Raw genomic sequence first — 12,931 nt, forward strand, 5'->3', positions numbered from 1 at the left:
AGGTATTTACATGCCAGATATGCTAAACATTCGTATGCCCCTTCATACTTCAGCTACCATTCCAGAGAACATGCTTCCACGTTGAGGATACTCATTAGAAAAATAATGCATCAATTAAATTTGTGACTGTACTCCTTTGGGGAGAACTGTATGTCTCCTGCTCTGTTTTACCCGCATTCTGCATAAATTTCATGTGATAGCAGTCTCGGATGATGACCCAGCACATGATCATTTTAAGAACACTTTCACAGCCGATTTGACAAAAACCAAAGAAGGCACCCATGTGAGATTTCTAAAAATAGCTGCAGCACTCGACCCAAGGTTTAAGAATCCGGAATGACGTCCAAAATCTGAGAGGGATGAGGCATGCTTTTAGAAGTCTTAAAAAAGCAATATTCTGATGTGTAAACTACAGAACCTGAACCACCAAAAAAGAAAATCAACCTTCTGCTGGTGGCATCTAATTCAGTTGATGAAAATGAACATACGTCAGTCTGCATTGCTTGGATCATTATCAAGCAGAACCCATCATCAGCATGGAAGCATGTCCTATGGAATGATGGTTGAAGCATGAAGGGACAATCTGTAGCGCATCTGGCATGTAAATATCTTGCAACGCCAGCTACAACAGTGCCATGTGAATGCCTGTTCTCACTTTCAGGTGACATTGTAAATAAGAAGCAGGCAGCATTATTTCCTGCAAATTGTAACCAACCTTGTTTGTCTGAGTGATTGGCTGACCAAGAAGAAGGACTGAGTAGACTTTGAGGCTCTAAAGTTTTACATTGTTTTATTTTTTCAATGCAGTTTTTCTGTACATATTTCTAAATTTGTCAGTTAAATTTTCATGATAAAGAGATTGAACTACAGTACATGTATGAGATGAATTCAAAAATACATTTTTTTGGTTTTTTAGAGTGCAAATATTTGTAATAAAAATAAATATAAAGTGAGCACTGTGGACTTTGTATTCTGTGCTGTAGTTGAAATCAATATATTTGAAAATGTAGTAAACATCCAAAAATATTTGAAATGGTATTCTATTGTTGTTTAACAGCATGCTTAATCAGAATTAATTTTTTTAATTGCTTCATAGCCCTAATTTCCTTGTATTGGTTTTGAATTTGCCACCTTTATAGAAAGTGTGTGTGCGAGAGGGAGGGGGGAAGGAACCCTGTGGCTTTGAAGTCTTATCCATCTATCATGCTTTATTACTGAAAAACTCAACAATTAAAGTCAGTATTGAGTTACATCCATACTTAGCATATCTATCATGACTATTTCATATTTTTCATTATAGAAGATGCCCCACAGCATACCAATGAACTCTATAATAGAAAGAAACACTGATAGAAGCATGCTATTAGAGTCATTAGTGCTAAGCAAAAGGAAAGTACATAAGGTTACTGCTTGATAATATTCAGTAAAAAATCAGTTTCATAAGCTGGATGGCTTGCAGTGAATGAGGCAGGGGCTTACTGAACAGGGAGGATACAAACAAATATTGAACAACTTCTTCATTCATTGATCCCTGTGAATAAAACAAGTGAACCAAAAAATCCCATGTTTCAGAGTAGCAGCTGTGTTAGTCTGTATCCACCAAAAAGAACAGGAGTACTTGTGGCACCTTAGAAACTAACAAATTTATTTGCGCATAAGCTTTCGTGAGCTATCGCTCACTTCATCAGATGCATGGAGTGGAAAATACAGTGGGGAGATTTTATATACACAGAGAACATGAAACAATGCGTGCTACCATACACACTGTAATGAGAGTTATCAGATAAGGTGAGCTATTTCCAGGAGAGAAAAAAAACCTTTTGTAGTGATAATCAAGGTGGGCCGTTCCAGCAGTTGACAAGAACGCATGAGGAACAATATGGGGGGGGGGAATAAACATGGGGAAATAGTTTTACTTTGTGTAATGACACATCCACTCCCAGTCTTTATTCAAGCCTAATTTAATAGTGTCCAGTTTGCAAATTATTTCCAATTCAGCAGTCTCTCGTTGGAGTCTGTTTTGGAAGTTTTGTTGTTGAAGAAGTGCGACTTTTAGATCTGTAATCGAGTGACCAAAGAGATTGAATTGTTCTCCCACTGGTTTTTGAATGTTATAATTCTTGACATCTGATTTGTGTCCATATATTCTTTTATGTAGAGACTGTCCAGTTTGGCCAATGTACATGGCAGAGGGGCATTGCTGGCACATGATGGCATATATCACATTGGTAGATATGCAGGTGAACAAACCTCTTATAGTGTGGCTGATGTGATTAGGCCCTATGATGTTGTCCCCTGAATAGATATGTGGACAGAGTTGGAAACGGGCTTTGTTGCAAGGATAGGTTCCTGGATTAGTGTTCTTGTTGTGTGGTGTGTGGTTGCTGGTGAGTATTTGCTTCAGGCTGGGGGGCTGTCTGTAAGCAAGGACTGGCCTATCTCCCAGGATCTGAGAGAGTGATGGGTCGTCCTTCAGGATAGGTTGTAGATCCTTGATGATGCACTGGAGAGGTTTTAGTTGGGGGCTGAAGGTGACGGCTAGTGGCGTTCTGTTATTTTCTTTGTTGGGCCTGTTCTGTAGTAGGTAACTTCTGGGTATTCTTCTGGCTCTCTCAATCTGTTTCTTCACTTCAGCAGGTGGGTATTGTAGTTGTAAGAATGCTTGATAGAGATCTTGTAGGTGTTTGTCTCTGTCTGAGGGGTTGGAGCAAATGCAGTTGTATCGTAGAGCTTGGCTGTAGACAATGGATTGTGTGGTGTGATCTGGATGAAAGCTGGAGGCATGTAGGTAAGTATAGTGGTCAGTAGGTTTCCAGTATAGGGTGGTGTTTATGTGACCATTGCTTATTAGCACTGTAGTGTCCAGGAAGTGGATCTCTTGTGTGGACTGGTCCAGGCTGAGGTTGATGGTGGGATGGAAATTGTTGAAATCATGGTGGAATTCCTCAAGGGCTTCTTTTCCATGGGTCCAGATGATGAAGATGTTATCAATGTAGCACAATTAGAGTAGGGGCATGTTATCATTCAATTATAGACTTTATTATGTGTGTTACAGTAGTGTCTATTGGAGGATGAGGACCCTAATGTACTAGGCACAGTGTAACACAGAGATTCCCTGCCCCAAATTGCTCCTAATCTAGTTGTAACACGTGCATGCAAAGGGGCAGAGTTAAGGTTGTAAGGGCATTTCATGACTTTGGGTTGCCTCACGTTGTGTTTTGATACAAGGATTTTTAAAATGGCATTAAAGTGGGGCTGTTCCCCAGGTCACCTCCCAGAGAAGGGTTACACAGCGGTTTCTGTTGGGCAGAATTGCTGATATTCAAAAAGGTTTTTCAGGGACAGTTCTCTGTATAAACACTGTTACGGGAGGAGGAGCAGGAATGAGAATGGGGCACTGGAGAGCTGTGTGTGTATTCAGGTCAATGTCAGCATTCATGCAATGGTGTTTTACAAACATTAACTAAATTCCCACAGCACCCCTGTGAGGCACGACTGTCATCACTTTACAGATGGGGAAATTAAGGCAGGAAGGTGAAGAATAAACTAAGGCTGCAGTGAGAGTCAGTATCAGATCCAATACCAGAAGGCAGGAGTCACTTGCTCTCAGTCATGTGATTAGTCCACTCCAGTCTGTCTCTCACACACAGAACAGTCCAACCTGCTTATTGTTTGAAGTGTTGTTGTAGCCTTGTTGGTCCCAGGATGTTATTAGACACAAGGTGGGTGAGGTACTATCTTTTATTGGATCAACTTTTGTTGGAGAAAGAGACACACTTTCTAGCTTACCCAGAGATGTTTAGGTCTTGCAGCTTGGAAGCGTGTCTCTTTCACCACCAGAAGCTGGTCCAATAACGCATATTACCTCACCCACCTTGTCTCTCCAATAACCTTAGTACTGTCCAGAGTCCACATGCGCTGCTCAGTGGAGGGTCCAGCATAGCAGTAGAGAGCCAGCTGGGAGGGAGCTCAGTGGCAGAATGGGTTACTGGCCTTCTTTCCCCAGTTGCACAGTGATCTGGGAACCTGTCCACTAACTGAGGGAGTTGTAGGCATGGGTTTTGTAGATGTCTGGGCATCATTGTAGACAGCTCAGTGGGGACCTGTTCAATGTTCAGCTGCAGTCAAAAAGCCAGAATGATGTTAGGATGCATAAAGAATGGGATGGAGAATAATATTGAAACTACTATAAATATCATTATATAAATCAATGGTGCAGCCTCATTTTGTATACTGTGCACAGTACTGGTCATCCTGTCTCTAAAAGGCTATTACAGAACTGGAGGGGTCCAGAGAAGGATGAGGAAAGTGATCTATGGTCTGGAAAAACTCCCCTGTGGAAACATATTCATCAGAGACAAAGGAGACAAATAAGAGGGGGCATGATGAAATTCTATAGAATTACAAATAAAAAATCTGTGAAAAGAACATGATTAAGGTTGCAAAGTCAAGTACTCAAAGCTAGGCAATGCCAGAATTAAGGTTGCCTTGTGCAAAAAATAGCATGTGATCATGTAATTAAAGCTGTCTCATCGATAGAGCTGTGCAAATAACTGATTTTTTTGGTTTGGTGGCTGAATTGAAAAACTAATTGTTTTGGGTTGACCCCAAACTATTATTTTCCTATTTTTTTCAGCAAAACAAAGAGGTAACACACCATATCCCCCAAAACAAACGAACAAACAAAAAGCAAAACAAAATTAAAATAATTTCTGGGTAAAATGAAACCTTTGTAGCATTTTCAAGGGGTTTTACCCTTTTTAAAATATAGAAGTAAAATTTGAAAGGAAGTCATTTAGAAAAATACAAACTTTTTATTTAAAAGTGTTGAAATGAAACTTTTTTTGGCTAAAACAATTTGGTGACTACAACACGAATATGTGTAATGTGTTGGTCAACCCAAATCTGCATTTTTCATCCAAGAAAAAAAATGTTTGGTCAATTTTTTTTTACTCTAAATCATAATACATACATACAAGGGGTGAATTAAGGTTGCACAGGTATCCTTAAATCTGGCATTTCCTAACTTCTGAGTAGCTGATAATGTTCTTTTAAGGTATGTCCATAGTGATTAGCCTGGCTGTGTTTGTTTTGTTTGTGAATTTCCCTTTATTTTCTACCCTGGGCCAAATAAACTTTGCTCTTACATGTGAATAGGGAAATTGGAGATGAAGGGTGATAAAGTGGGATACTCACTATTTAAGGACCGTGAAGAGAACAAGAGTGAGCATGAACCTCCAGGGAGGTGGAAACAGCAGTGACAGGGTTTGAGAATTGGATCAAGACAAGGGAGTTCTGATGCCACTCCCAAGCAGCACCAGAAAAGGGACTGTAATGGGTTAGTGTAGGCAGGCAGACAGCCGAGTGCCAGCAGTGCTAGGCTTAGCTACACGCACCCCACCACCTAGCCTCAATTCGCACTAGCCAGGGGGAAATTCTGTTGTGTCAGCCACCAAAGCTGACAGTTGTCATTTTGTAGAAACCAAGATGATGACCTGTGATGTTTCTGACTCCTGGAAATACCAGGCTTGGCCCTGCTCTCCAATCCAATCACACCAGTTTGATGACAGCCCTTTGTGTCTCACATGAAAGCAGATGGCCAGCAGCCAATTGCTTCTGCTCTTGAGTTGGGGCCCAGGGACTCCACACAGTGCTTGCTGTGATCATAATCAGAGCTGAATTACATGCTCTGCTGCATTACAGCTGAGGTGCATATCCTCCATGACACCTCCCATCACATTTGCATAAGTCTGAGAGCAGAAAGGTTTACAGCAGGAGGGCAAATCAGACCGCTTGCATATCATGTGAGACATAGGGTAAGCGGTGGTAGCTTTGGCTCCTATTGATATGTGTCTTGCAGTGAGGAGTGGTGCTCGACCAGTACTCCACAAAGCAGCATTCGATCTTACCTGTTATCACCAGGTCCTGCATGGGCTTGGTAAATGACTTCATTTCTCAGTGAAACAGGGATACAAACTCTTCCCTTATCTGCTTAGACTGTAAACTCTTTGGGCAAAGGCTGTCTATTACTATGTGTCTATAACACTTAGTACAATGGGGCCTTGACCTTGGCTGAGACCCCTCGGTCTGAGCATAATATTAATAATAAGAGGGACAGATGTAGGTGCAGACGAGGCATCTGATCCAAAATACTTTGTAGAATTCAGCCAGATTGCGGGATGGTTGATGTACTATGGAAAACTACCCCCTGGGGGATGGGATGAGACAAACAAACTCAGGCCACATGTGCCCTAACTTTGAATGTCGGGGGTGACAAGTCAGTGCACTCACTCGCTGTGGTAACGATCGCCTTCCCTCTGTTATTGATTTTGAAAACATCATTTGAAAAAAGTTTCCTTCATTGCATACGGTACCTTAATGGGGAAATGTAAAACCTCTCCATCTATCCTCCACTCTCCTCATTCACTTTCAAGACACATTTTGATTATTTTGTTTACTGCTTACTGTGTATATTATTATATTAATAGAAAGCTTTATGTGATACATTTTGTATGAAGGTCATTGCTTAGATATTCTCAATAGACACTTTATTCTAGCAGCACAGATTTATAATGAACTCATGCCAGCCTCTTGCAGAGGGTCCCCTCTGTTTCCAGATAGGGGTCCCTTTGTAATCTGACATTAGCAATGTGCTGAATAAATAACATTACCCACTGCAGTATTTAGCAGTCACTGCCGACAGAATAAAGGCTACTGCGAAGTTGTTGAGGCCTATCATTTCACCCAGAGGTTAATATACTGTCAACAAACAGGGAGATGCAGTAAATGGCATACTTTGCCTTTTCCCCAGAGGTGTAAATATTCATGCATACCTTAGGAGGTCCCCTCCTATCCATGCTGAGCTCCAAACAAGCTCTAATGCAGAGCCTCTCGCTTGTTAATGGAGGCATGTAACTGACATTCTCAAGTGCTTATTTCTCTTCCAACAATCATTTTCAGCCTTGTAAAACTGACAACATTGGCTGGTCTTTTGTGCAGGGCCAGGAAACTCTCCTGATTGAAAACCTCCCGCCCATCACACCAGTCCAGTTGGTGCCATGGCCGGTGGCAGAGTGCTGGCAGCAAATGTGGGGCTGAGGGAGGAAAGACTGCTTTGCGTCATTCAGAATTTCTCCTCAATATCTGCTCAAGCTCCTGACGGTTTAGCTCCACCTTAGTCTAATCGGGCAAGTGTAAGCGGGGGAATAGTCCCGCTATTGTGGGGAACTTTCCTGGCTTCTGTACTACCCAGGTGAAGTGGGCTAGCGAAAGGATCTGAGTCCTCGCTCCCACTTCCTTTATCCAGTGGCCTCCCTGCCCTTGAGGACTCCCCTTCCACTCTCCTGTCTGGCAGAGTCCTCGTAACCCCAACAAGGCTGGGCCCAGGATTCCTGGGGGGCTCGACCCCCAACCCTACTGTGGTCACCTAGGACAGGGGCTAGGGTGTCCCCATTCCGGGGTACTCTCTCTGCACTGGGCATTTCTCTGACCCACTGACCATTACATACAATTTAAAGCAAATGCAAGTTATTTAATCAACAATTAATTTTAAAAAGAATAAGGAAAAATGGGAAAGGTGAAAGGAAACACATCACCCCGCTCTGTGGCAGGGAACATCACAAACAGTGTCTCTGGAATGTCAGGGCAGTTCACAGCCTGTTCCTTGTAAGTCCCAGGCCGCCTCCTCAGGCCCTGGCTTTGCTGCAGGGATACTGTGGGTTGGACACTTGCTCTGGTGGTGGCCACACGCTCTCAGGCTCTAAGTGGTAGGACCCTTCTTCCCAGTGTCACCCCCGCCCTGTCGGGGTTATGCTCCAAGCCTGGCCTCCAGAGCCTCTTGGCTGAGGCGTCTCCCTGTGCTGGACCCGCTGCCCAGGGTCCCCCTCGCTCTCCCCAGCTGCTCACCACACCCAGCTCTGGACTGCTCCAGCCCCAGCTCCACCACTCTGTCTCTGCACTGCTGCTGCTGCTGCTCTGCCTCCAGCTCCTGGGCTGCTTCTTTGGCCCCTCTGCATCTGGTTTCTGCAGCTCTGCTCCCAGGGCAAGTCTGCTCTCTCTGGGCTGTGCCTCTAGCTTTGGGGCTGCAGCTCTGCTCCCAGAACAGGGTCTGCTCTCTCTGGGCTGATTTTCTGTTCCGTCTGGATCTGGCACAGCTCTGCTCCCCAGCTTAGCTTGGGCCCCGGCTTTCTCCTTAGCTCCACCCCACTCAGTCTGACCCAGGCAAATCCAGCTCACATGGAGGACAGGTCCCCCCTGGCCTCCTGACTCTCTGATTAGCGTGCCCACCCTGTCATTCAGGCTGACCTGGAGCATTGGCCTCTCCCCATTGTTCCTGGGGGCTGTCAGTCTCAGGGTCCTGGTTTCCCATAGACCCTTTCCCTTTTAGTACTGGGAGCTAGCAACTAAAACACCTCCAGTGAATGTTAGTAAGGGGGCAACAGTCTCCTTACACAAGATTTATTTTAACCTCTTGGGCTTTTGCATCAGAACAATCTCATGGCTAAAGAATTATGTACTGCAAAGCCAAGACCCTTCCCTTTCCCTGTCACAGCCTGCAAAGTAACAAATGCGCTCTGGCAAAATGAGCTGTAAGAAATGTGATTTAGAAAAAACATTTTTTTCCACATACTGAAAATTTAAAGCTACATCCCCTTTCTTTCACCTTGGGAAAATAGGATGCTGTCCAAAGAGTTTTGTTGGCCAACAAAGATCCAACTTCCTTCTCGGTAGTTGTATCATATTGCATAAAGGCCAGACCCAACTAGAAAGAGAAAGAGGTCTGCCCCACCAGACAGAAGCTTGTCCATGGTTCTTGGCAGATTGACAGTGTTAGGATAAAAAGAAAAGGAGTACTTGTGGCACCTTAGAGACTAACAAATTTATTTGAGCATAAGCTTTCGTGAGCTACAGCTCACTTCATCGGATGCATTTGGTGGAAAATACAGAGAGGAGATTGATATATACACACAGAGAACATGAAACAATGGGTTTATCATACACACTGTAAGGAGAGTGATCACTTAAGATAAGCCATCACCAGCAGCAGGGGGGGGAAAGGAGGAAAACCTTTCATGGTGACAAGCAAGGTAGGCTATTTCCAGCAGTTAACAAGAATATCTGAGGAACTGTGGGAGGTGGGGTGGGGGGGAGAAATAACGTGGGGAAATAGTTTTACTTTGTGTAATGACTCATCCATTCCCAGTCTCTATTCAAGCCTAAGTTAATTGTATCCAGTTTGCAAATTAATTCCAATTCAGCAGTCTCTCATTGGAGTCTGTTTTTGAAGTTTTTTTGTTGAAGAATAGCCACTCTCAGGTCTATAATCGAGTGACCAGAGAGGTTGAAGTGTTCTCCAACTGGTTTTTGAATGTTATAATTCTTGACATCTGATTTGCGTCCATTTATTCTTTTACGTAGAGACTGTCCAGTTTGACCAATGTACATGGCAGAGGGGCATTGCTGGCACATGATGGCATATATCACATTGGTAGATGCTCAGGTGAACAAGCCTCTGATAGTGTGGCTGATGTGATTAGGCCCTATGATGGTGTCCCCTGAATAGATATGTGGACAGAGTTGGCAACAGGCTTTGTTGCAAGGATAGGTTCCTGGGTTAGTGGTTCTGTTGTGTGGTGTGTGGTTGCTGGTGAGTATTTGCTTCAGGCTGGGGGGCTGTCTGTAAGCAAGGACTGGCCTGTCTCCCAAGATCTGTGAGAGTGATGGGTCGTCCTTCAGGATAGGTTGTAGATCCTTGATGATGCGTTGGAGAGGTTTTAGTTGGGGGCTGAGGGGATGGCTAGCGGCGTTCTGTTATTTTCTTTTTTGGGCCTGTCCTGTAGTAGGTGACTTCTGGGTACTCTTCTGACTCTGTCAATCTGTTTCTTCACTTCAGCAAGTGGGTATTGTAGTTGTAGGAATGCATGATAGAGATCTTGTAGGTGTTTGTCTCTGTCTGAGGGGTTGGAGCAAATGCGGTTATATCGTAGAGCTTGGCTCTAGACAATGGATCGTGTGGTATGATCTGGATGAAAGCTAGAGGCATGTAGGTAGGAATAGCGGTCAGTAGGTTTCCGATATAGGGTGGTGTTTATGTGACCAGCGCTTATTAGCACCGTAGTGTCCAGGAAGTGGATCTCTTGTGTGGACTGGTCCAGGCTGAGATTGATGGTGGGATGGAAATTGTTGAAATCATGGTGGAATTACTCAAGGGCTTCTTTTCCATGGGTCCAGATGATGAAGATGTCATCAGTGTAGCGCAAGTAGAATTGGGGCATTAGGAGACGAGAGCTGAGGAAGCGTTGTTCTAAGTCAGCCATAAAAATGTTGGCATACTGTGGGGCCATGCGGGTACCCATCGCAGTGCCGCTGATTTGAAGGTATACATTGTCCCCAAACGTGAAATAGTTATGGGTCAGGACAAAGTCACAAAGTTCAGCCACCAGGTTAGCCGTGACATTATCGGGGATACTGTTCCTGACAGCTTGTAGTCCATCTTTGTGTGGAATGTTGGTGTAGAGGGCTTCTACATCCATAGTGGCTAGGATGGTGTTTTTAGGAAGATCACGAATGGATTGTAGTTTCTTCAGGAAGTCAGTGGTGTCTCGAAGATAGCTGGGAGGGCTGGTAACGTAGGGTCTGAGGAGGGAGTCTACATAGCCAGACAATCCTGCTGTCAGGGTGCCAATGCCTGAGATGATGGGGTGTCCAGGATTTCCAAGTTTATGGATCTTGGGTAGCAGATAGAATACCCCAGGTCGGGGTTCTAAGGGTGTGTCTGTGCGGATTTGTCCTTGTGCTTTTTCAGGGAGTTTCTTGAGCAAATGCTGTAGTTTCTTTTGGTAACTCTCAGTGGGATCAGAGGGTAATGGCTTGTAGAAAGTGGTGTTGGAGAGCTGCCTAGTAGCCTCTTGTTCATACTCCGACCTATTCATGATGATGACAGCACCTCCTTTGTCAGCCTTTTTGATTATGATATCAGAGTTGTTTCTGAGGCTGTGGATGGCATTTTGTTCTGCATGGCTGAGGTTATGGGGCAAGTAATGCTGCTTTTCCACAATTTCAGCTTGTGCTCGTTGGCGGAAGCACTCTGTGTAGAAGTCCAGTCTGCTGTTTCGACCTTCAGGAGGAGTCCACCCAGAATCCTTCTTTATGTAGTGTTGGTAGGAAGGTCTCTGTGGGTTAAGATGTTGGTCAGAGGTGTGTTGGAATATATTCAGGTCTGTCTGTAAAGGCCTATACTCTAAGAACTTAGGTGTATTCTTATCACTTGGCTAGTTATAGAGGTATAAAAGAAAGAATCAAAATCACTGTCTGCCGGTGTAAGATTCTTCTCTTACTGTGACAGTCTGAGGCCCTGTTCTTAGGCTAAGGCCTTTGGCTAACCAACAGAGGCAGCCATAAGCTGGGAAGCAACAGGTCACATCCTCACATTCCAAACTAGTGACACTGAAATAAGGTGCTATTGAGCTGTTAGGAATACAATCCTGTCCTGATAATGCCTATCGCCTCCAGAGAAAGGGAAGTGCCTAGAAGATGTAAAAGGAAACTTAGTTTGATAGCATCCTGTCTGGCAAGAACTCACTTATCAATAGCTGGGATGTGAAATCCTCATTTCTGTGTTTGTTCTATCACTGTAGTCCCCATTTCCCTATTGTTTATCTGTATAATCTCTGTCTGGTTCTGTAATTGTTTCTGTCTGCTGTATAATTAATTTTGCTGGGTGTAAACTAATTAAGGTGGTGGGATATAATTGGTTAAATAATCATGTTACAATATGTTAGGATTGGTTAGTTAAATTTCAGGAAAATGATTGGTTAAGGTATAGCTAAGTGGAACTCAAGTTTTACTATATAGTCTGCAGTCAATCAGGAACAGGAACAGAGAATGGGGAAATTGGAATCATGTTTTGCTAAAGGGGGGAATGGGAACAGGGAATGGGGGTGGGGTAATTGGAATCACGTCCTGCTAAGGGCAGTAATGGGAACAGGGCCACAGGTAAGACTCTGTGGTGTCAGAGCTGGGAAGGGGGACACTAAGGAAGGAAACTGGAATGATGCTTGCTGGAAGTTCACCCCAATAAACATCGAATTGTTTGCACCTTTGGACTTCGGGTACTGTTGCTCTCTGTTCATGCGAGAAGGACCAGGGAAGTAAGTGGGTAAAGGAATAAGGCCCCTAACAGACAGTTCTGCAGTTTGTGGTTCAGGGACATCTTTTCTATTGGGGCAGAAGACCACTTTTAATAAACCACCCTCGGAAACTAAGTGGAAATGGCGATTGCAGAATTCTGTCAGGGCCTGATCCAAAGCTCCCTGAAATCAGTGGGAGATTTTTCCATTGACTTCCGTGGGTTTTGGATCAGGCCCAAGGGGAGATTTCTGTATAGCCTTCAGTCCACTCCTTGTTTCTCTAGAATGTGTTTGAAGAGGAGCCTTTCTTCACCTCAGGTATGGGTGATCCCAAAGGTGGCCTGCCTGTGGGTGTTGTCTTAGACCTATGACTGGTTCCAAACTTCTTCAGGACCCTCTGGTGGATTTATTAGGTATTCCCATAGCAGAGATTTGACACTGAAGGACTCTGGGAATCTTTCCGATCTCCTGCTTGGGACCAGATGTTATCTTGCTAAACATGGGAAATAGGAGTTTCCCCTGTACACACCCCTCTCGCAGCTATGATTGCTTGGTTTAGAAGGGTCTGAAATATTGATCATGCATGGATAAAACCGCAGATAGTAATTAAACAAACAAACAAAAAACTCCCAGTTCCTAATGATATTTAGGACTATCCAGGCTTCCCTTTAAAATCAAAACTATCCTTCCAAAAATTCCAGGAAAACAGACAAATTTAAATGCTTCACTTTATTATACAGTGTACATATTCTTTCCCTGATAGATCAGTAGAGTCAATGCTTGTGTCTGCATACATCATCTTT

The sequence above is a fragment of the Dermochelys coriacea genome, chromosome 9 (assembly GCF_009764565.3).
Source record: "Dermochelys coriacea isolate rDerCor1 chromosome 9, rDerCor1.pri.v4, whole genome shotgun sequence".
Taxonomy (NCBI): Eukaryota; Metazoa; Chordata; order Testudines; family Dermochelyidae; genus Dermochelys; species Dermochelys coriacea.